The following is a 25598-nucleotide window of genomic DNA, read 5'->3' on the forward strand; positions in this document are numbered from 1 at the left end:
TCATGTGTATACACAACTACACACGCATTTACTTCTAGATAGATTGTTTCACAATTTTACCAAACCACTGACACTTGTTTTCAATCCATGCATAAGTTTCACACACTCTTTAGTATGCTTGCTCACAAACAGTTTTTCAAGTATTATATTTTCCCTCATATGTGCTCTATTAGATATTCACAAAACTATTTTTACACCCACACACACACACATACACTCACCAGTGCCGACTCCCCCCTGCGCTGCAGTCAGTGTACCAGGGGATCCTTCTGCAGCCAGCCTGTTAGTTGACACTGATTGGCCAGAGAGGGCTGACCTGACCCCAGTGGCCTGTCAGAATAAGGGATCATGTTGACCGTCGGTTGTCGAGGTAATAATGCCCAAAGAGGATGCTGGGAGGCTGTCTACACCCAGGGTCCAGTTCATGAGCAAAAGACAGGGAGGGGAGAAAAAGTCAATAATAGCAGGTTAAAGACAGACAGCAGACAGGTGAAATTTGTTGTCCTTTCTGTTACCAAACAAGCCCTGTTTCCTCCAACAACACAACATATAGTTGTCTTATTAATGTACATTTTGAGCGGAAGCAAGTGGAAGTTCCATTTCAGCGTCACACCCAGCTTATGCACACATACAGACTTTAATTGCTAAAAGAAGCAGAGCTGTTGACAGTAGCAACAGTCAGCATAATTCAAGAATCAAATGCTTGAAGACATACAGTAAACCCACTTTATGCCTTGTGGATAATTATATCATATCATGGACATTGCATTTTGCACTTGTTATGAATTATGTCTTCTCATTACTTGTGCTCTCTGCATCGTGATTTGTTATGCAGAGAGTACATAAATATTGTATTTGCAACCAAAACTTATTTTCAACTTAGTGCTGAAGTCAAAACTCTGTTATTTTGACAACACTAACACAAGAAGCCGTGTAGTGCATTTGGGGAGGCTCTCCTACAGGAGCCTTGGTGTCCATATTAATCGATGGTGCCCGTTGTGCATTCCAGCAGTGATATTTATATCGTTATCTTGAAGGAGACTCTGGGTGCAGAGCAATGATGAGTTCCTCTGACCTTTCACTGGAGATAACCTTCCTTAGCTGCTCAGTGGAAGCTCCTTAGGGTGGACTCCTGGCCACCCACAGCTCCAGACCTTACTTGAGAGTATCGACTGAATATCGAGTGAGGCTACGGTGCAGTAGACATGGCCTCCAGATGCAAAGAATTCTAACTCTCACACATGTAGAATTAGAAATACAGACACACAGTAGGTTTTTTCTTTTTTTTTGCAAAGCGTGTCTAGTAATACCTTCCCTGCCTGGTACGAAATCACAATCCAGACTCTTTTTGTTTGATGGTGGAATGAGCTATGTGCACTTGCACCTAATCAGTTGCCTGGGAATTTGTACCACTGCTCTTTTGAGTCATTGTCCTTTAATGCTTGATTGTCTCGCCTCACTTGTTGTCGGCTTTGGATACAAACGTTTGCCAAATGACAAAATGTACGATATGCACACATTTATATTTGAGTAGCTCATGAATGTGTAAAAATAACAGAGTAAGAACAAAAACATTATTCGTATACACACAAAATTATACATACAGTACATCCCTCCACATACGCAAATTCCTATAGGAACTATGAACTTGTAGATCTGTGCATACAGTGCATTAGCAAATATCCAGACATGCAACCACCACGTTCCTGCACACACCCACACATACACACACACCCACACAGAAAGATTTGGACCAGGCTCATTAGAGATGTGAAGGAGAAAATGATCAAAAAAAAAAGCCAGGAGGGATTTCATGCAGATTCTCACTCCAACGCTCTCAGGCAATCAGCAGCAACCCTCCTCTTCGCCCGAGAACTGTCGTCCTGTGGTCACAAGGGCAAGGAGGAGAGAGAGAGAGAGAAACTCATCTCAGCGTTTGTCGAATTCCCCCACCTACTACTTTCATTTAGTAGTCCCTTTCATTAATGTTTCCCTTTCATTTTTTTCCCTTTTCTTCTTTTCTCTCTCTCCCCCTTCCTCTCTCTACTTTAAAGGTACGAGTGAGCGAGTAACAAGAAGAAGAAGAAGAAGAAGTCGCTGGAGCAGCTGAAGATATGAAGTTAAAGAGGTTTTGAAAACAACTCAGCGGTAAGTGGGTCCCTAAATTATCACACAGTGCACCGCCATTTTAGAAGAGTAATTTTGTTCTCCAGAAGAAGTCTCACGCCCTGTATAATAACTGATTTTACATTGTAGGGTACATATTTATGTTTTTGTAATCCTCGGGACTTTCTGTCTTTATGTTTTTCTATGTCTCTACATTTTTCCTTCCTTCCTTCCTTACTTCTGCCTTTCCATTGTTTACTTCTGCCTTGGGGTACAGATCTGTGATAGTCACAGTGTGGCATAATCCTGTACAAAAAGATATTTCCACCCATTTCCTTCTCATCTTTCACACCACTGCAGATTGGACTATATAGCTATGTGAAGGAACACTGTGCTTCAGTATTCTTATCTTGATTTTGCAATAACAATTCTCATTAATATCATCAGCAGGAAGTTTTTTTATGCTAAAATGCACCTGTCTGGGGGTGAGCAGGTGGGCTATGGGTGAAGGCACTGACCATGAATTGCAACATCCCCTGTATGAGTCTGGCTGGGGACCTTTGTTGCATGTGGTTTCCCATCTCTCTCATCTCTCATTTCCTGTTATTTCTCCAGAGTTGACTCATTAATTAAGGCATAAAATGCCCAGAATTTTTTTTTAAGAATACACCAGTTTTTTTATTCATAATTCACAAAGCTGAACTGTGACAAAGCATCTTACTCCCCTGAATGAAAAGCTGTAGATATGTCCTTTTTGTCTAATTAATAAATGTTTGCAGTCAGTCATTGATACTCCCACTGTGCAAATACTGCAATACAAAGTAATGATAATAATACATTTTATTTATACAACACTTTCAAAAGGCACTCAATGATGCTTAGAGTGCATCCACCCAGAAAAAGCTTGACTCAACCAAGTTCCTCTGCATACTGGATAAATATTTGATATTATTTTGCCTTTCTAATGATAACCATAACATGACACATAGTAAACTGTCACCTTCCTCCACATATTTCCTGCTAAACTCTCATGCTAAACTCACCATCCATATTGACAGCTGAGCCGAGGTTGAGAGAAAGCTATCATCTACCTGTCACAGCAGGATGGCACTGAGGGGTTCCTCCTGCATCTTTGCAATTCTTTTATTCAACAATCCATGTTGGTGGTTTTCAGATATGGAAGCCATCATATATCAGTTCAAGAGTGAAATGTACTTAGTTGCCTGACTTTTTCATTCATATTCACTGCTCTACTCTGGTGTATACCACAAAGTGCAGTATTCATTTGAAAATGTTTCCACACATACTCTCTTTGAAATTGATTGACTAATTTCTTTTTACATTGTATGCAGCATTTGGCATCCTCTTGAGATTAGAACCTTTGTAAAATAGTATCCAAAGCCTCACTTAATTGAAATCATATCCTGCCTTTAATTCTAATTCTATGCTTTATTTATTTATTTAACTTTAACTGGGCCAGAATAGTCTGTTGAGATTAAAATCTGTCCTCCAACATGACAGTATATTTAGTTTATACAAGTAGACATACACAAAAGGGGACAGAAAAGAAAAGGAAAAAGAAGCATTAAAAACATTATAGTAAGACTAATTAAAATGACACTGTCTACCCACTGACCATGATTCACATTCCTTTACTCAACCTATCACTCATCTCAATCAATCACATCACAATTACACTTAAGTTCGGACCAATCATGAAGTCTGGGACCACCCATAAATGTGTTCGAAAACTTCACCTGACTTCATACGCAATTTCTAAAATTAAATGCTGCATAGAAAAATATACAAAAAGACAACATATTCTTACAAATTGGTAACATTTCACAGAGTACAATAGTCTGTTTTTTTAGAATAATAAATAATGAGCATCTATTTATGTTTTTCTAATGTAGTTATACATTTTGGAATGAAACTACACCGTTTCATTTTACCTGACTTATCTGCTGTATTACTGTGCACTGTGTGTCTGTGTAGATTAATCTTATCCATCCAGCTATTAAAACATCAGGTCAAAATGAAATCTCTTAGCTAGACAAGGCAAGTCAAGGCAGGTTTATTTGTATAGCACATTTAATAGTAAGTATAAATTACAGTGCAGTGTAAGATATTAATCAAAAGCTTCAAATTTGATTTAATAAAGGGCAGCAGCAAACAGAAAAGTCTTTAGCCTTGATTTAAAAGAACTGGGAGTTACAGCGGACCTGCAGTTTGTTCGAGATATATGGTGTATAAAAACTGAAAGCTGCTTCTCCATGTTTAGTTTTGACTCTGGGAACAGAAAGCAGACCTGTCCCAATCGACCTAAGAGGTCTGGATGGTTCATAATGTAGCAGAAGAACCTAAAACCATTCAGTGCTTTATAACCCAACAGTAGTATTTTAAAATCAATTCTTTGACAGACAGGAAGCCAGTGTAAAGATCTGAGAACTGGAGTGATGTGATCCACTTGACTCGAGCAGCAGCGTTCTGAATCAACTGCAGTTGTGTGATCGATTTTTTTTTTTTTTCTGTAGAGACACCATTACAGTAGTAGAGTTGACTGAGGATAAATACACAGACAAGTTTTTCCAAATCCTGCTGAGTCATAAATTCTTTATTCCTTGGTATACTTGATATAAGGTGATAGTAGGCTGACTTTGTAATTGTCTTAATGTGGCTGTTGAAATATGTCGTCATCTTGAATTTTTGGAGCCAGAGGTGACCATATTTGGACGAGAGAGTGGAGCCTACCCTAATGCTAGCTGCTAGCTTGGTTAGCACGGTGCATTTACAGTCTATGGTCTATGGTTAACTGTGATAATGCAAATGCTAATGCTAATTTTGACTAGCAAAAAACAGGCTTGAAACAAAATGTTCTTACCAGAACATCCAACTCCTTAGAGGGTCTTTTAGTACAACTGAACGCTGAACAAGACTTTTCGGCAGCCGAAATGTTACAATTAACTTTCATGAACTGAAAACACACTGAAATAGCGACAGCTATGCCTATACTCCTATTCTAATCTGGAGTCTCTTTATTGATTACAAACAGCAGCCAATCAGAGAGCAGTAATTTGCTTCAGGTGCCAATCAAGAAGCATTCTTAATTGTTCCAACGGAAAACAAGAGCAGCCTACCAAGTAAAATGTCTGGGCTACTGGGAAAAAGCAGAAGGATATGTCATCATAGCTAAGGTGTTCAATAGAATACTGGCAGCATTTTTTCTTGTTCTGTGCCATTTTGCTGATATGATATGATTATTGTTGTTTTATGATGCTATCCAGTTGGTTAAACATTGAACCTGCAGTGGTCAAATAAAAAAAACTAGGTCAGGGGGGTTGTTTGGGGAAAATTTTATGTCATTTGACTAAAAACTATGGATTTTCATACAATGTTGGACTATTATCATCACGATATTTATTTTAAAAATAAATATATAAAAAAAAAAACGCACTGTGTGCTATGAAGAATAATAAAAAAAGCTTGTAGTGAATGGATTTGAACCGTGATTTTTCTCCCACAGCCACCAGCCAGCTGTAGGGAAGACTATGGTTAGAATTATCTCTATCTTATTCACAAACAATTTATTTGTCCTGTTTAGCACATATCACAGAGATACAACAGACTGCATTAATGTCATCTCACCACTTTTTATTTCCTTGTTAGAATAAAAGACTCACATCGGACTTGTGATCCAACTGATAAAGATTTATACTGTCTGTTAATGTTTGACTTTTGTTCCAGATTATTTGTTCCAAAGTTCAGAGCTGCTTTTCTGTGATCAGATTTCCTTAAAGAACACTTCAGTTTAAAGATGAATACAGAGATGAGATTGTTTGTGAATCAGCAGACCTTAAAAACCTCCTGCTGTGAGTTTAATGTTTGTTCTTCTTTTGGTTGGGTTCCTGGTTGAAGCTGCTGATTAATTTCCCCTTCATTCATCAGCTTGATTTAGATTATTTTCAGCATCTAAAGGCAATGTAACCAACAGTTTTCATCATGTTTGTGTCTGCGGGTGTTAAAATGACCTAAAATTAACAGCAGAGATGGAACAGAGAAACTAGCGCGACCATAAATGACAACAAACCGCGGTAAAGACTCAGCATAGTTTCCTGGTGTGTCCGCATAGGAGGCGTTCAGGTACAGTGTTGAGCGTAGGTTACCTGCATTTTAGAAGCACTCAGAGCCCAAAACACAAATTTGTATGTAGTTATGTGTGTAAAATGGAGGAAAAAAGACTTGACAGTGCTGTGAAAAAACATAGGAAAACTCAAAAGTTTAATGATGAACTCATGAAAATGTGCATTCAAATATAGGACTAATCTGGCATTAAAAACAGACACAAACAAATGCCCCCCAGGAGCACCTCAATGCCCCCTTTCAAAAATATTGCTTCCACTGCCCCCCGATGTTCTCTGAATGCCCCCTGGGGGGCAGTACCACCCCCATTGAGAAACACCACCGTAAACCATTCCCTGCTTTATTGTCTATTTTACTCTAAATGGGACCATAATTTACAAAATGAACATCATGCCGTATTGAAGAAGACTTGAAACTAGCGAGTGAGACCATAAACACATTGAGGAAATGTTTACTGAGGTAATAAATCAAATGAGAAGTCATTTTCTCACTTCCATACAATCAGACTTCTTTTTGGAGCCAGTGCAGTCGCCCCCTGCTGGCCATTAGAAAGAATGCAGGTTTAAGGCACTTCTGCGTTGGTTTCACTTATCAGACCTGGAGCTACCCGCTTCATTCAAATCACTTTAGTATTGTGCCAGAAAGTTCCACCCAATTTTCCAGTCAGTCTATTAATATGTTGTGGTCGACTGTGTCGAATGCATCAGATAATACCAAGATTGAAATTCTGTCTGTGTTTTAGTGGATGTCATTGAAGACCTTAACAAGAGCTGTCTCAATGCTGTGGTGTGGTTGAAATCCTGACTGGAAAACATCAAAACAGTTTTTTAGTGCCAAGAACTTGATCAGCTGTTGAAAAACTGCTTTTTCAATGATTTTACGTAAAAATCATTGAAAAAAGTTTGATATGGGCCTATAATTGTTCATTAATGAAGTGTTTAGATTGTTTTTTGTTTGTTTGTTTTTTTAAGAGTAGCTTGATGACAGCAGTTTTCAGGGCCTCTGGGAAGAAACCTGAGAGAAGATCTGAGGACATGCAATTAGAAAGGTTTTTAGATATACTGTTGGCAGAATATCAAGGCAGAAGGACGATTTCATATGTTGTATAATGTCCTCCAAGTTTTTATGGTTAATAGGATCAAATTGTGTCATGCTATTTGGACACAAGTGGACACAAGGACACATACATACCCTGTACCTGGTGTGAAGGCACTGAACACCTGTCTAATTTTCCGGCATAGATATTTAGGAACATAGCTCAAGAAAAGGAATGAAGAGCCACATATTCAAAAGAAGCAAAATTTCCACAAGATATCTGCTTGCATTGGAGGGAATCATTAAACAAAATGGCAACTCCACCTCCTTTCTTATGCACTCTAGCTTCACTTATAAAACTGAAGTTGGGAGGACTTTGGCTCGATAAGAACTGCTGCACTGTTATCGTGGTCTAACCAAGTTTCAGTTAAAAACATGAAATTGAGATTGTGCTTGATGATAAAATCATTGATTAAAAATGTTTTTCTTGCCAATGCCTGATGTTTAATAACGCTAGATTCAGTGTGTTAAAAGCTTTATCTGCCCAGTTTTATGGGACAGGCTGTGGCTGACGAGGAATGGATTCTAAATTTGATACATTTGCAGAATCGGTTGAGTGTTTCCTGTTTCCTGGCAGATTCACCATTCTTTTTCGATTACCTATCAAGACAAGAACTAAGAAAGCTACCGGCACAATGGGCCCTAGCTTGCCCTGGAAATATTCATGAGTGCCATCAGCCTTGTAGCCTGAACCCAGCAGATATCAGTTAGAGCTTGCTGTATTTTGTACACAAATAACTGGATGTGCTGTGCTTTTATCAGGCTTATCAGGATGATTCTAAGGCCACATCCAAACTAATACGTTTTCATTTTAAAATGCATAACCTTTTCTCCGTTTACACCTAGCATCCACACTACTCCATCATTTTCAAACCCCTAAAACGGAGAGTTTTGAAAGCGCTGCTGACCCCGTTTTAGTTTGAAAACTCTGGGATTGTGTTTTAGTCTGGCGAAAATGGAGACTTTTGAAAACGATGACGCAGACACCCATGCACTGTGAACGAGATGCTGTCAGCACAGGGTGTGCAGTAACTTACAGCCGGTGTGTGAAGCAACAATACTTGGTGTGACAAGCAGTGTTTGTTCCCCCTCCACTTACCTTCAAACTGAGTCCAGTTCCGAGTAGACGTCCTGCTTCCTATTTACACCAGCATACGCATGCCCAGTGTACATGAATGGTCATGTGATATGCGTTTTCAGGCGTGTTAGTATGGATGGAGATTATTTCTGAAGTGGTGCTAAAAACGCTCGTGTGGACAGAGAGTGTGTGTGGATGTGGCCTAAGTGGAGAAACGACAGAGGATGATTCTAAGTGGAGAAATGTCCTCAACTCTACAGCCACAGTCCAGTGGATAGTTTAATTTCCAGCTCAAATGTCTACTGTAGCTGACTCCACTGCCATTAAATACACTGCACACCCCTTCCTCATTTCCATATCATTACTTGATTATTAGTGCTGCTGGCAGAGCAGTAGACATGCAGAAACTGCGGATGAGTGTGAGCAAATGGGTGTCAGAGCAGATGCAGGCCCAGACATTCCTCTCTCGATGTGCAGAGGGCCGGCTGCTTCTCGTCACCTCGCTGCCGGGGGCCACCAGCCTCATATTAACAGCTGTATTTGGCATATTGGGCCGCGATGATAGTGAGGCCTCAGTGACCTGCTTCATTTGACTGCAGGAATGGTGGAGAGGCGAGATAGCACATTGGGACCCCCAGCCATGGGCTCAACAAGCCGGAAACTGAGAGTGCACAGAGGGAAGACCATGTATATTAGATCCACTGATGGGTTTCACTGCCTGACTGTGTGTCATTTATACAGTGTCAAAGGAATTTTAGAGAAATTCAAAACTTTAATTTTAAAATCTGTAAAATTTGTAATTAATATACAGTAGATCAATCCGTTTACCCAAATATCCTTACATATATATAAACCACCACACACACAGAACATTTCACACTATGTTTGTGTTTTCATCAAGTCCACTATATTGCCATATGCATTAAAAAGTACAGCAGTGCCCTCCAATGCAATAAAATGCTTGTGCTCTGGATTCACTCCTGGATAGTTTACCACCCAGCCAACCATATTAATAAATAAAAAAACAACTTAGAAGTGAAAAGATTGCACACTAAAAAGTATATAAAGCTTATATTCTATGTAATAACAAAAGGACACATTAAAAGAGGTAAAACATTTCACAAGACATTACATATTAAAAATTCAGTTGCCAGCAATGACATTACATTTAAACTATACATTAAAATATCATTGGTGCCTTACATTACTGCATGACGCACATGTTGATGAGTCTAATTGCCTGCAGATAAAACGTGTGGAGTCAGCCTTGATACGGCAGTAATGTGTTGATTATAATGAATGCAGCAGGAGTATATCTGTGAAAAATTGGATTCTAGAAACCAGGACAAGAATTTTGTTGAGCTGCTTCAGGTCTTTTTCAGACCAAACTCCACCATTAAGCCTCAAGTGAGGATGGTTTCAGTTGAGCGCTGATAAAAGGTCATCAGTGTTGGACTGCCCTTTGCTAGCAGGTGTAATTTGTAAGTTTTATTTTGCCTAAAAATAGATATTCACCTCTAAAAGGAAAAAAAAAAAGCATTTAATTGGACAAAATGTTTATAATGTCTGTAAAATGTCTGTGATGGTTGATATTGTTTATCCCAACTAGAGTCTTTGGTTCTAACAATGACAATTTAAGTCTGTTGGTTGATTTGTCATTTGTTCGGTTGTTTAGTGCCAAACACTTCAGTCTGATTGAGTTAAAATGGAAAAAATTGCCTCTATTGACGTATGGAGGCTGTCTTGTTGTCAAAATTGCACAATCAACATCAGGAAATTCTCCTATTAGGATACAACATTTATTCCTTAACCCACCAATTTTGTTTATTGTTTGCCTGCATGTAACCTTCATGCCCATGCCAGAAATCCCGGTGTCATCTTCAATCCAGCCTTAAAATTTGATAAACAAATTAACACTGTTGTGAAAGGTTGCTTTTTCCAGTCAGTAAATATCACCAAACTCAACCCATTCCTCTCATTTAAGGACCTGAAGATTGTCACAAATGCCTTAATTTCCTCTTGACTGGATTACTGCAATGCTCTTTATTTGGGTATTAGCCATTCATCCTTGTCTCGCTTGCAGCTGGTGCAGAATGCTGCTGCTAGACTACTAACTGGTATCAGAAGGAGAGAGCATCACCCCTGGCATACTGGTGTCCCTGCATTAGCTACCAGTCAAGTATACGACTGAGTTTAAGGTTCTATTATTTGTTTATAAAACTTTACAGAGCCTGGTGCCGAGCTGTCCCTTGATTTAGGGGTAAGGGTGATCGTGCACTTGCAGTAGCCGCCCCAAAGCTTTGAAACAGTTTACCATTTTAAATTAAGTGTTTTCCCTCTGTAGACACTTTTAAGGCTAAACTTAAGACCCACATGTTTTCTCAGGCCTTTGAGTGTCCTTAAGGTTTTATGTTTCACTTTTTATACTTCTGTGTTTTCCAGCTGTTCCTTTACTTATTTATTTATGTATGCTCATGGGATACTATTGTTACCATGTTATGTTATTTTATTTTATTTATGTTATTTTATTGTACAGCATTTTGGTCAACTCTGGTTGTTTTAAATGTGCTTTATAAATGAACTTGATTTGATGTTTTGTTTAAATTTTACTTTTTGAGATCTATTTTTGATGTTTACCTGTTACCCAGTTGTTGCTGATTCAGGTGCCTTCATCTGTGGGAGGGAGGGGTGGGTTACCTGGCTTTGCCAAATCCCTAAGGCCTTTGCATTTGAATGAACAGGCAGCAGCAACCTTTGGCTGAGCTTTAAAGACAGTTTCTAAGGAAAAGAGAGCAGTACCTCTTAAGTGGCTTCTAGGATGTTAGCAGCACAATTAAACAAAGCTCTGCTAATCTTTACAGCTGGCGTCAAGAGGCACTGTGTTCTCACAGCGTGGTGTTATCTGTAGCATGGCACTGGGAGTCTGACAGGCTGGTTAATGTGCCCTTTGAGCTGCCACCACCCTCATCACAGTGGTCCCTCTACCGCACTCTTACTAGCTACAACCCTAATATACATCATAAAGAGAGAAGACAAAAAACACGGCAATGGATTAACATTATTCATTTATATACGCTCCAGTTATTTGTAGCGGCATTTAAAGAAATGTAAATTGACCTAAAGTTTGGAGTTAATGAATTTGATTATGCCAGCTCATGTAATTTCATGGTATTTGGGGATGAAAGATGTTTTGCTTATTACACTTTCCCCTCGGTGACGGTGGAAAGCTATGCAGTGTGATGAATTTTAAAGGTCTCGTTTTTTGTTTTATGTTTTGATCATAATGGCAAGACGTTTTTGTTTCTTTAGAAGCTGGAACTCATCCAATTTTAATTTCCATCAGCAAATGTTCAGTGCAGCTCAAAAATCAATTCTGACAACCTGTTACATCGAGTTTGAATTCATCTTTCCATGGCATTTCACACCACCTTGGAGGCTATGGATGACCCTATAGACACTCAAAACTTTGGCACTTAAGTTTCTTAGTTTGCAAAACTATGCTGTGAAACTTTGGGGAAGCTGATGGATGAAAATAAACAACCTGCTGATGTGTCCTAATAAAAACGACTTGGATATATATTTTAGGGTGGGGTGGAGAGATGCTATCTTAGGTCTATTAATGCAGTCATTGCTGTGTTGCCCCAGGCCATAGGGCCTAATCCAGAGGAGTGAGAGTGAATGGGACTGTGGCTCGAGCTTGCCAGACCTACTTAGGTTCTGGTTGAGAGCACAGTGCTGTGTGGGCGAATCTATTCTGTCCTGGGCAGGGCACAGCATAAACATTGCCCAGGGAACGCAGGCAGGCAGGCAAGCAGGCAGGCATGCAGGCAGTCAAGCGGACAAGAGCAAAACTATAAGGATGGTTGCCTTTAATTTCCTTTCTACTGACTCCCCTCAACTGTCCAGGGCCTGAGAGCAAGAGAGGGGAAAGAGAGAACAGAGTGTGTATGTGTGTGGAAATTACCTGTAGTTGCTATCTTTTTTTACTGGGGCTTCACCCAAGTATGGAGTGTTATCCACCCTCCTGTCTCAGTCACACACACACACATAAACACACAGACACACACTCAATCACACGGTGAATCTGCCCTGATCCATCCAGTTGGCGGCTGTGAGGCAATGATTCGTTCGCTGTCTTTAAGTGATCTGTGTTTGCTCCATGGCACTCTGGTGCTCTGACCTCCTGACCCTGCATGTAAACAGAACACCGCTGCTCCCCCATCCACTACCCCGTTGCCACCATCCCCCATCCCCCACGACCAAATAAGGAATAAGGAGCCACTGAGAGCCAGCAAGTCGGTCAGCCAACCCACTGAGGAGGCCATTAGTGAGCCAGCAAGCCAGCAGAGAGGCTGGTAGAAAACCACCTCTGGCATCACTCATCACTCCTTGCCTCACCCGCCTCTCCGCAGTGTGGAAATTCACATGCACGGGCACTCACGACATGTGCACATGCACTCGCTGAAAGGCACACTTATATCTGGACACAACACCACTCACACAATGACCCGAAAGCGTTAAAGGCACACGAATGTACACACACGCCGTAGTGAAAGGCGCATGTGCTTGAATGTACACGCAGTGAAACACACAAATGTACACACAGCATTAAAAATCACTCAAAGGCACAAGTACGTACAAAAGACATAATCACAGGATACTACATATACACACAACGCACACACAGAGTAATGATATATTACTGCATAAAAACAGCCCTCCACACAACATAAATGGTACATTGGGTGGTCTTAGTAAGGCCTCTAAACAATCAAAGATATGTTTCAAACTTGGCTAAAGATAGATTTATATGATGCTATACTATTACATGGACTTATCAGTCAGTAAAAGTGCTAATTACCACACTGAAAAGAAGTCAGCACTGAAAACACTAAACATTAATAAGGCAATAAGGCTTTTACATGGCTGCTACCAGTTGATGATTTTTACATCAATGATACTATCTGATCAATGTTCACAATTTTATGCCAAAAATTATATGAATTCTTAAACCAGTACTCATGTCAGGTTGGAAAAGCCTCAACACATAAAACACAGAATATTTAAATATTTTTTATTTATGTTTGCCACTTTTAAAAGTAAATGCACCTTTCGCATATTCTTAAGTAGAGAAAATCATTCTTTTACATGAAATTAACTAAAAATATATATTAGATATAAATATATTTTTTAAATTACATTGATTAATAAAATCAGACCTAATTGCACATTTTACAGCCGTTAGAAACAGGAGCTGTGGTCACAGACTGTGACCACTGGATATACAGCATGTAATAAAAGGCAAATGCTGGTCACCCTTCAAATGATCCACACCAGTGGAGAACATATGAAGCCTTCACTAGTTTACAACATTCACAGTTAAACTAACTGTCCGCTCAGTCCAGTAATACCATGAAAAATGTACAGTGCAGGCAGCAGTGGGCACTACATAAAACAACATTTGTCAGTTTAATGGGATTCACAGGACACACAGTTTAACACAGTGATACAAAACACTCACTCTCTGTCTGTTTCTTTGTCTCTCTCTTTTCCCTCTCTGTCTTTCTGAAATTCTTTGGTTTATTTAGCTGTACTCTTTCACCTGCCTCCAAATGTCAGCTGAGTTCAACAGAGCTGGAGGGAAAACACTCTTAGAGAAAGCAATATTGAGAGCGAGCCAGTTAACAGAAGTGTAAGAGAGTTAAAGGAGAAAGAGAGGGAGGGGTAAGTGAGTGTGTTTGGTAACAGAAAAGACCTCCAAGATAGTTATACTTACTCAAATGCATTATACTTCCAATTGACACTCTATAATTTAAGCATTTATCAGATGTCTTCTCCACAAAGGCCATTGTTAGACTCTTATCATGCAAAAGACAGATTGGATTTACAAAAATGACAATTTTGCTTGCATTGCTGTGAGTTTTAAAGGGATATAAAGTGGTCAGGCTCACTCTGAGGAGTTAGCAGTGCAAAACATAACACAAATTTGCACGGAAAAAGGTAACCAAAATAAAAAGTAACACCAGAATAAAGGTTAATACATGTCATAGATGCTTCACTGCTTTTTAAGGACAGCTACTTTGAAATAGAGAGGAAAAAAATGGAAGAAATTGTAGAAAGTGTATGAAAAACACTTAATTTCAGCACTGAGCTGCAATGGACCAATCTTTTCAAACATTGAAATGAAAGACCAAGTGTGAGGGTAGCCTACTGTTAGAAGGTAAGATTTAAATCATGCAACTGCCCACGTGTCCTTTCATTGAAGTGAAGCTCATCAAGAGAGTGTACCACCAGATGCCTGCCCCTCTGATAAATCATGCTGTATATGTGTTCCACCATGTGTAAGAGCTCAAAAATTCCTAAAAATGCAGAGAGAGCTGACAGATTTATTCACTACAAGCAGAGTTTAATTCACTGCATTTGCATCCCTGCCCCTCCCAGTGCACCCACTGAGCATCTCCATCTCCAGCAAACTCCTGTCTATCGCAGTGCTCACTTGTGTATCAAGGTAATGAATTCATAATCTCTCTCAAGCTCTTTGTAGATCTGTATCGTAGTGGGAGATAAGAGGGAGCATCGTTGCACTCTAATAGCCGTCATTCTGCCTCTGTTCCTGGTGTGTGTGTTTGTGTGTGTACAGTATGTGTGTGTGTGTGTTAAGCAAACCACCCATCACACTATCCTCCATTTTAGCTTCAAGGGGGGGAAAAAATTCCAGCCAAGAGCAAAGCCACTTATTAGTTAACTGTTGAAGCTACATGCACCAAAGGAAACAAATGCCTCTCACAGAGAGGACCTTTAAGCGCTGAGCACTGGTCCACTTTCTCTCTTTCTTCCACTGTCTTGTTCGCACTAAAACACCACATAGCACTTTCCAACCAAGCTGACAAACACTCAATCACATGGAGAGTAAATATCCAAGAGGGTGAGGCAGGCTCAGAGTAACTAAACTTGCGACAGGGGGTGGCTCTCGAGGGCCGTCGACCGCCGTGTGCGCATGTTTTTAATTGTGTTTTTGGTGGGGTGATGAAATGTCCTCCATTTGAGCGCGAGCTGGCAGTAAGTGGGCTGTCGCCTCCAGGGACAGAGTGAGCGATGGCCCACTACTATCGGAGGTGATTGTGCCTCAACCCCTAGGGGTGACATAGATGAACGGGTGGAAACAGGGAGACAATAAGGAAAGATGGGATGTTCATTTTTTAACACTGTCACATGGAGTTAAAAACAGGAAAAGAGTCAAAAAAGAATTGTAAGTATGCATTCAGATCCGGACAAGCTCAACTTATCCAGTGTTTACAAGTTTTGCTGCTTGAGTTGAGCTCCTCCTGTAGCCAGAATCCAACTAAACTTAATTTACTCATTGGTTAACAAAATATAGTTTGCTGACCTTTTAATTGTTCATTGGTTAATAAAAAAACTAATTATATAAAGATCAGGGCTCTTTAAAGGGGACATGTTATGCTTTTTGTGATTTTCTGTCATTTATATACTATTATGATGTCAGATATCTATGCTAAACATGGTCAAAGTTCCAAAACTTGAGGATAACGTATGTAGAAATGCTTCCTGCAGGTCAAAAGTCAGGGCTTCAACCTGCTGTGAATGCTTTGTTTTGTAATGCCTTGCTGATGAGCTGACATTGGCTTGTTGTGCATGCCATAAACAGCCGTCCATTTCGAAGCCTTTGTCGCTAAGGTTGTTGCTAAGGTTGTTGCTAAGGTTGTTGCTAAGGTTTTTCCATGTTTCCATTGTTTGCATTGTCCATTCTCATATTTGAGATTAGATTTCAATCCGATGTACAGATGTATTTGAAAAGTTTAGAGTACAGAACGAGAAAAAGTTGCGTTCGTTGATATAGCCTCTGGAGCCGGGGGCAGTCTCCTAAGGGGCAGCTTTCAATAGCTGACCAATCAGAGCAGAGTGGGCTCCTCGAGAGGGGGGCCTTAAAGAGACAGGACCTAAAACAGCCTGTTTCAGACAGAGGCTGAACTGAGGGGCTGCATAAAGGGTCAGCATGAGTTAAATAAGGAGTTTTTGTTTTTTTTTAACTGCAGGCTAAATCATGCAAAGATATACCAGTAGAGCCCCAGATTAAAGATATAGACCTGTAAATGTGCATAATATGTCCCCTTTAAAGGGAAAAGGTATAAAAAAATGTTTTTCTAATAATAGAGCTAACTGATTCTTGCTTATGATAACCATGATTTTTTTAATGAACAAAATAACACAATGATACAAGATTATCTGAATAAGTAATTTGTGTATTTATTACAGTTATAAATGTTTTGTTGAAAATTTGATCGTAATCTGCAATATATGTACATAATCATTCACCTTACACCAATGTTGAGTTTAGTGACTCCAAAGCATTTAAAATTTGGTATAATAATTATATATCGCATACATAATGTAGTAGTACTTTTGTATAATTTCTGAAATAAGTATTCTTCAACCTTGAAGTGCTTTTTTTTCTTGCATGCAACTGTTTTCTATCGGACAACAGTGATAAGCAGCGAGGATCACCTTCACTTGGAAGCATAACAGCTGACAGAAGGAGGCCAGTAGTTTCACTGAGGTTCACTGGTCGTTTGGAGCATCTTTACACAGTACATGCTGTTACACGATTCGGTAACAAGACGCAAACGATTAAATGCTCTCCCTCGAGCACTCGCCACATCTTCCGCTCTCTGAATTTACATGGCATTTATGAACACTCACAAGGAAAACAAAAAGTGGAGAGGGAGAGCAAGGGAAGAGAGCTACTACTGTGGAGGAGTCTCATTATTCCGTTATGGATTGCACATGTCAGGCGGTAAGTGCTCTTTTTATCCTTCCAAAGCACTAGCCTCGGCCACTGAGCGCATTTCCCTACCCGAGTGAAATTTACCATGTTAAGGCTCACGCCACCAGGGGAATGGCGGTGAGAGCTCTGGGTTGCTGCTAAGATTTACTGGCCTGATTAAATAAGGGGCTGTAGTGTGAATAAGAAGCCATGGGAGAAATCTACGTAACAGAAACGCATGTTTTTTACTCACCAGTTAAATTGATTAGACCCCCCTCACACCCCTTTACACCTCTTTATGGTGTGTTACATGTCACGGTGGGTTTTAAACAAAGAGCAGGGAGAGGGCAGTGGAGGATTGCTTGTGGATCAGGATGGCTCTCTGCTAACACATGGCAAAGATGTGTCTTTTTTAAAAGGGCCTGTTCCCATCCATTACTGCCTGCAAACCTTGAAAAGTTCACACAAAATATATATTCACTCCCTTCAATTGGGCAGGAGAGACCTTTCATTTGATGCACTGTGCCTCACAAAATGTAGCCCCTTTCCAAAGACTGCCTAATTCAATCTCATTTCCTTCAATTTTCCATCACTCTGGTCTTTAATGCTCCAGGAAGGTACTTTGACGCAGCCAGCTACCACTTTTTTTCAGTTCAGCAGTTGTAGCTGGGCTAGGGGACAAGTTTATTTGTCTGTCTGAAGTCTACAATGGCTAAATGAATGGTAAATCAATCCACTAGTCACTTTCAATACTTTCTGAGCCAGGATGGGTATTGGAAGGGGAAGGTAATCTCTAAACAAAAGAAAAGAACTTTTAAATGGCCACAGCCAAATACATAATGGTATTTAGCTGCATGCTGGCTGTTGGGGGACTGACTGTTGGTCAGGTGATTGATGTGTCTCCAGTCTGTGTCTCGCCTCCCTGCTGGACATAGTGGACACCAGCTGTCACTGCTCAAATTCAAACTCTACCAGCCAATAGGAACTGCTGTTTCATCTTAAAGTGAATGTGATTGGGTGAACTCATATTCCTCCTCACTTACAGCAAAGTGAAAACAGTAGGGTGAAAAGGAGACTGCGACTAAAAAAAAAATGAAAATAGCATTTTTTTCTTAATTGTGGCTCATGAGTAATCACTAGAGCAATACTTCCTTTGATTACAGCTGATTGTTTTGTTTTGCTGTTGTTCTTTTGTAGCATGTTGTAGCTCCAAAAAGTTCCATTCAAAAGGTTATTTTTTATTATCACTTAGATTAAAATAATTTATGCTAATTTGATTAAGTTTTGAAACTGAAATGGAAACAAGGACAAACGGGATATCTCATGGTAGAGTGGTCACTGAATAGAAATAAATATTCATTGAACAATTAAAACTGAGTAACTTTTCCAAATTGTGATCTTGCCTCACAGAGCATTTCCTGTTTGTTCCAGTGCTGTATATGAGCTGAAGTGTTGTATAGAGAGCTTAGGCTACATCTCTGGCTATTCTGTAGTGAGTTTAATTATGATTCAACTGGACACAGGTTATTCTACTCTAAATATCAGTGTAGCCCATCTAAAATTATGAAAAAAGTGCTCTACTATCCAACCATATATAGCCTGTATTATCTGGGTTCATAGCCTTGACTACCAGCATTTTTGCACCATTGATTTCTTGCATCTCTCTGGGTGGAGAGATGCTCCATATTTTACATCGTTTTTATACAATGAACTCAATGCAATTGCATGGGAAGATGCTGTTTAATGTAACCTGTAACATATCAGAGGACATGGCCTGAGAAGCTGAAGCTACTCAGACAATAAATGCAAAAATGATATCATTACTTTATCAAAAGTGCATATTTTCCCCTGAAGTAGTCCTTTTTTACATTTCTAATACAAGTGCTTGGTATTAACAGTGGAAAGTTGTCACACTTTAATCCCTTGTATGGAATCCCACGTTCACATAACATCAGAAAATAGTAGTATAATAGTAGTATAATAGTATAATTTTTAAACATTTTTTTTAGTTGCAAGTCATATTTTTGCAGTGTATACGTTTAGCCTAGTGGCCTAGTTAAAAAAAAATCTTAGATCCATTTACATGTGATTTTGTAGAGTATAAAAGTTATAAAATATCCTCACAAATATTCACAACTTCGTGGTTCATTCTCACACCGCTCTCACGCTTCATGTCACTGCACCGTTGCACTGTATATTTGTCTCTTCATTCTGCCGCTGCAGCACAGACTTATAAAATAACAGATCAGCCACAGTAAGTCCTGTCGCTACAAGCCCCATTGTGCTATGATTTCCGACTAAACGTGCATGAACGCACCAACCGGTAGGATTTACGACTGACTAGAAGTCGAGAGACGCAGTTTATGAGGCGGCATTGAACGCAGCACAGGGCTCCGTATTTTTCCCTGCTATAGAGGGGAGGGATAAGGGGGGTATTTGACTCCTGTCTCCCCACCCCCAGTCCGTGCGAGGTGGATTTAGGAAGAAAGGACTCCAAACCTGGGACGTGGAGATAACGAGAGACACCAATAAAGAGACATAGCCTACATTTGGAGATCCGCGCGCGGCGGTGTCGCGCACGGATTATTGTAGGGTGTTTTATATTTCTCTTTCACTGAGGAGATTCTGGCTTGGAGCGTCTGCTCTGAGGGGAAAAGGAATACAACACACGGGGAATAATATGAGTATTTTATACTCGCTCCTTCTGTTAACAAGTGACTGCTCTGCCGATCAAGAAAGTGGAATATAACGGTTTTTTTTCTACCATCGGGGATGCAAAGTAGCAGGAACTGTTTTCTTGAGGGAATACGACCGCTCACCCATAAAGAATACGGATTTTTAAAAGCTCTCCCCCGTAAACCAACCAGGGGGTAGTCTCAGAAATACTTTTCTCACGCCGATGAAGTAAGTACATGGAAGTTTTCTTGTTCTTTACTCTCGAAATGCTTGATTTCAGTTTAGAGGGCAAACTGTAAGAAGAGTCCTAGTAGGTGCTTATTTTTTTGCCATAATGCTGGACCGTTGTATTCACCGGGTTTGTTGAGACCTCAGTTTATTAAGGAAAAAAAAGGTATTGCTGTTCTCTTTTGGGCTGAATGTGTTTTAAAGGAAAGTTGTTTGCTCTCATTTTATTCGGTGTTTGCCAACTTTCTTTGCACAGTGCGAAATAGATAGCAGGTACTGATGTCGTCTAGTGTCTCTACCACTTTAATGCAAATGGTTCCCAAACTTTATTATAGGACCTCCTCAGACAGACAGAGACCGCTTTTCTATATAGATTTTGCCCCAAATGCAAGCCCACATTATTTTGCATTTGAAAACATCGAGGGGAGCTTCAGTCACACGGCATTTTCTGCTGAAATGATGCGTAAATCAGTCATTTTAAACCGCAGCCTAAAAATACCGATTAAACAGTTACTGCCACTAATAAACAAGGGAAAATAAACTGTATCAAGAAATCACTCTAATATCCCAGTAAATTAGGTCTTTCTATCCTGTGCTACTCCGTTAGTAGCACTGCTGTAGAAGTTTTGTACTCCCTTTATGTTGAGTTTATTGGAATTGATAGGAATTCTTTTGTTATCTGTGTATAACAAAGAGCTTATTTAAGTTATTTTTCTTATGTGTTTAGAGAATATCCTTTTTAATTTTTTAGTATTATCACTTAAGGGTAATCTTCTGCCTTGTGAAGAAACTTTTGTCTGATTGTGTTAGGAAGTTTGGATACAGCTTCAGGCTGTGGCCCTCTTTTTTTTGTTAAGGCTTGCTACAGTAAGTCAAGTGAGTCCAATTTGAATTTCAATGGATCTTAATTTTATCAGAACATTTGAGGCTAAACCTTCCCTGAGCAACATCTACACCCTCCACCCCAAAAGCAACTGTGAGCCAAAAAAAGATTAGTAATGCATTTCATTTACTGGGGGTTGTGAACAGATTAGTTCAAACACTTTTGTTTTTGTCCCTGACTTTAACAAAAATAACAGAGAAATGTTTTGGAATTTAGGGAGTTCAGGGGTCAGGTCAGACACAGCACAGCACCAGGGAATCAAGCTGGAAGATGCTTATTGCCTTGGGATTTAGTGGTGGAAGGATGAGGAATGTTGTATTTTTGTATATGTCTTGTTGAGCTAAAGGCAATTTTCTTACATGGTGAATAATTAAGATGTCTTCTATTTCAGTATTCTTCTAAAACCACTGCAAATTCTACCAAATGCAGAACATTTCCATTTGTAATGGAAATTGGAGTTTTACATTTTTTTGTAACTCCAGCTCATCAGTCTTGCATGCCGGTATTCAATCAGCCTGCTAGCTTGTATAAATAAACCAATTTGTCTTATGATGAGAGTCACATGTTGATTGTCAGTAGCAAGAAGGAGTCTTGTCCTTCAGAGTAATTGGACAACACGTATACCAAGAGGCTGTGCATCAAGTGTTTTCTGGATTCTTAATGTGGCTTTAATTGAACAATTTATCACCCCTGATCACTGTCAAATAACTGGGCAAGAAAGACAAAAGGTAATGAAAATGCGAAGGATAAGCTGCCAGGCACAGCCGGCTAAGCGTGACCGGTGTGTCTGTCACAGCAGCATCAGCAAGGTGCTGTTTTATTTAATTTTACTTATTTATTTCTTTTCTTTTCTTTTTTTTTTTTTTTGGGTCTGTAGAAATCACAGATCGATGCATTTGTGAGTGGCAAGCTTGTAAGCAGTGGTAATGAATAGTGAAGGAGGAGGGGGCAGTGAGAACATTACATCCTTGAAAACTTCTTTTATTGGACAAAACTTTTGATTTCTCCCCGGAGCTCCTTTCCCTACAGTTGGAAGAAAAGCTAATTGAATTGTGCCCCGGATATGATGCTTTTTTCCACGCAAGTAGGGAGGTCTTGAAGAAGTGTCCTCCTCAGGGTTTTGAAATTCATTTCCTTTGCAATTATTACTTTCTGAGCTGTTTTCTTTTATTTCCCCTACCTCAAGAGTAGGGTGGTTTCTCTCTATTTTTGACGGGATCAAAGGGGAGAAGAGAGGGAGATTCTAGATAGCTACAGGCCTCGCAGACTGACTGTAAGATATTCAAAGTCATGTGTTTTACTTCGGATATGTGAAACACAGTTTAGAAGTTGTCATCTTTGTGACTGTTTTATGTAGTTTTTGTGCTTTGGGTCCTTAACATCCATATACAATCAACTTAGGTGATTGAGTAATAATAGATTTTTTTATAGAGGCAAAGCAAGCATGGCTGTTGATACTGTTTTTTTTTTTTTTTTTAATTATCAGATTCTTTCCAGATGCTGCACTAAAATTGAAACTAAAAAATCTGATCTAAGAAAAAAAGTCAAACACACACACACTAACACAATTAAAACAAAAAAATATAACAGATGATGTAAATTGAAGATTACGATGGGCTCTCCCTAAATGGATGAATAACATTCTGGTTGTATATTTCTTCATTTGCTGTGCATTTATTGTTTTACTCTCATTCATGCTTTCACCTAACCAATGCTTATTAAATTTTTCTCTGTGATAATGAGACCAAAATACAATATCAGTGAACAGTATACATTTACTGTTGCGGGCTTTTAAGGCCTACAATTTCACAGTTACCCAATTTTTACCACCCAGTGCCCCGTTCAATTCATTCAAATCTAAATTAGAAGCGTTTTGGTGGCATCAAGTGCTTTGCAATTAGTCACATCGCACTTGACACAACAACACAGTTAATAACAGCTGCTCTGAAGTGACTGTCGTTGCAGAGAGAAAAAGAGAAATATGCGCTGTGCAGAGGCGCTGTTGCACTCACAGCTAATTGTGTTTATTCATTTTAATTTGCTCCGAGTGCTAAATCAGTGCTCTTCCAGCGACATGAGGTGCAATTAGTCTGGTTGTGAAAACAGGAGGCAGTGTGTCTTGTGAAGTGTCCCCTCCTCTCCTCTTTGATTTGTGGATTAGCCGTCCCTTGTCATTCACATTTATTTTATTGTCACATAATCAGGCTGCAGAAACACTCAATAAAAGTAGTATGTAACATCCTCATAACGTTAAATGTGCGCACAATGGAAAGATGCGTGCAAATGACAACATTGTAACTCATGTATAAAAACAATAATAGCTAAGAAGTAAACTATCACTCACTGTGTCAACAAAAATGAAACTATACTACTAGTTCATACTTTTTAGGCACATGAGAGCTTGGCCTGGTGTCAACTGAAGACTGTAGCTCATTTGTTTATAATCATTTTTTAATCCTTGTTGACTTTATTTGCATTGATGTCGTAAATTAGGCAGCTGATGTGCACCAGTCTTATACTGTTATAATATTAATGATATTTCACGCATGAGATCAGTTGTTGAACTGGGTTCCCACAATTCCAAGAATAACTTTTGGCAACAATAAGAAGAGGAATGATCTTTTGGCGTTGTAGATTTTCTCCAATCATGAAAAGTAATCACTGCAGCTCACAAGCCTGAAACACCTTCTCTGTGTGTTTCTGTGCACTAACGAGCAGTGTTGTTCTTCCAAACTAGAATGTAGAACAACGAAAGAAGAACTTTCGAAATGGAAGTTTTCGACTGCCTAAGGGTGACACAATATAATGCTTCAACCCAGAAAGTAATGTAATCATCCTTGTGCTTTTGTAATTTGGTTTGTTGTTTTGCTCCATTATGAATATTAGCCCAACATCACAGAATATTTTTCCCTGTTCCACATTATCATCCATCATTTTTTTTGGCGCAGGGGATTGCAGATACAGTACACTCTATGTGTTTTTTTGAGTCTGGAAACAGGTCAGTTTTAGATGTTTGCCTGTGCAAGAAAGAGTTATCCAGAAACACCTTCTCTGCCGTCCTTTCGTTTACCTTCACAGTCTGTCACATATTGTGCTGCAACTGATTACTGTATATTAAACTAAGAGAGTAAATAATAGAGGTGACAAGGTAGAGTGTGCTTTTGATTCTTGTTCAATGGGAAATACATGTTGCCCAGTCACTGGGGCCTCCCCCTTTTGAATATGCACTCTCAATACTGTAAGGCACTTTGGATAAATATGTGAGAACTTTTATACCCGGGGTTGCGCTATTTGTCAAGACATAAATAGCCTGCAGTCAAAGAGGAAAAAAAGAACATTGCAGTCACAACAATTTAAAAGATCATCAAGGTTAAACTTCCAGAGGCTGGTGTGTCATTTTCACTCCGTAGACCTACATTTTCACCCCGGCCATAGGGGGAGAAACATGAGATGGGTGGCTGGCAGAGGAATTATTGACCACTCACTCAGATTCCTGCTGGTTGCCTTGGGTCTAAAATTGGTAGCTCTGCCCTCAGCAGACCTCTTTGGGGGTGAGAAATGGCCATGACCGGAAAGTCATATTTACTCATCAACTCTCCTGAACTCAAAAGGTCAGCGCTCCAAAACAAGTCTGCAATGGTTTTGGGCACAGATGACGCAGGTTGAGAGGCAGGGGCCAAGGCTGTGATAAGGTGTGTAAACTCAGCAGGATTAATCTGTAGTTGGCTGAGTTTAAGTCCACCTTGCGTCTTGGCTGACAGTCAGGCTCCTCCAGTGTTTGTTCACTCTTGGTTTCCTCTTCATCTTTCTGTGTCTCTCACTCAGTTTGTCTTTCTCCTACACCACCCTTCTCTCTGCTTGTCTTTTCTCTTTCCATTTCTCCATTCTTGTGTTTCTCTGTCCAATTATAAACTCTGCAGATGTTGAATGCTGGGGATAGACAGAAAAATCCATCGCTTTTCTGTCTCGCACCTCTTCCTATCCCTCGTCCTCTCTCTCCTGTCTCATGTTGTCTCTTTTAGAAACAACCTAGAAGAAGTAATATGCCAGTTTCTCTCATGTGCATCAGATCGATGCTTTTTTTTCTATTGCTGTGTATTACTTTTATCCTTTTTGTTAAAGAGTGGTAAATGTGTCTCATTGTGGATGGATCTCAAATGTGTCTTTTGTGTATTAACACCTGAAATGTATACAATTCATGTAGCTTGTGCCCTTGTATCACCCCAGATGTTCTAGGTGGAAAAGGAGGATTAATAATCAGAGATTTTTTGGTCAAGTTATTGTGTGCAGAAGTGAAGGTAGCCCATCATACACACAAATACACTAATTCCTGCCAGACTATGTGGTAAAGCCTTGGGGAATACATCGACACACTGTCACCTCCCCAGCCTCCTGCCTGTTCTCTTGGTACCTCCAGGTTTTACAAAAATGATTCACTCCAGCTCCCTCTGATGAAGTGACAGTAATCCAGTTTTGACAACAAACAGGAGCAGACCTTCTCTAGATGCCTCATTCATTCTAGTCTCCCTCAAGATATAACACACATGAAAAAACATTGTGCATAGTTTGTTAAATCCAGAGAGGAAACTATACCAAACATGGAGTATTCA

The 25598-nt window shown here is 39.6% G+C and overlaps 1 protein-coding gene across 9 annotated transcripts in view; it reads left to right on the forward strand.

Moving 5' to 3' along the window:
* ptprsa (protein tyrosine phosphatase receptor type Sa) overlaps positions 1-25598 on the forward strand; it is a 256970-nt gene that overhangs the window by 43428 nt on the left and 187944 nt on the right. For 6 of the 9 annotated variants that reach the window (XM_044362156.1, XM_044362162.1, XM_044362160.1 and 3 more), the window contains exon 1: positions 19612-20105. The gene's annotated coding sequence lies outside the window, so the exon portion shown is untranslated. Of the gene's footprint in view, positions 1-2054; positions 2149-19611; positions 20106-25598 lie in introns of those variants that run through there. The other 3 variants (XM_044362164.1, XM_044362165.1, XM_044362157.1) reach the window with 2 other exon arrangements.

The sequence above is a fragment of the Thunnus albacares genome, chromosome 9 (genome assembly GCF_914725855.1).
Source record: "Thunnus albacares chromosome 9, fThuAlb1.1, whole genome shotgun sequence".
In the NCBI taxonomy this organism is placed as follows: Eukaryota; Metazoa; Chordata; class Actinopteri; order Scombriformes; family Scombridae; genus Thunnus; species Thunnus albacares.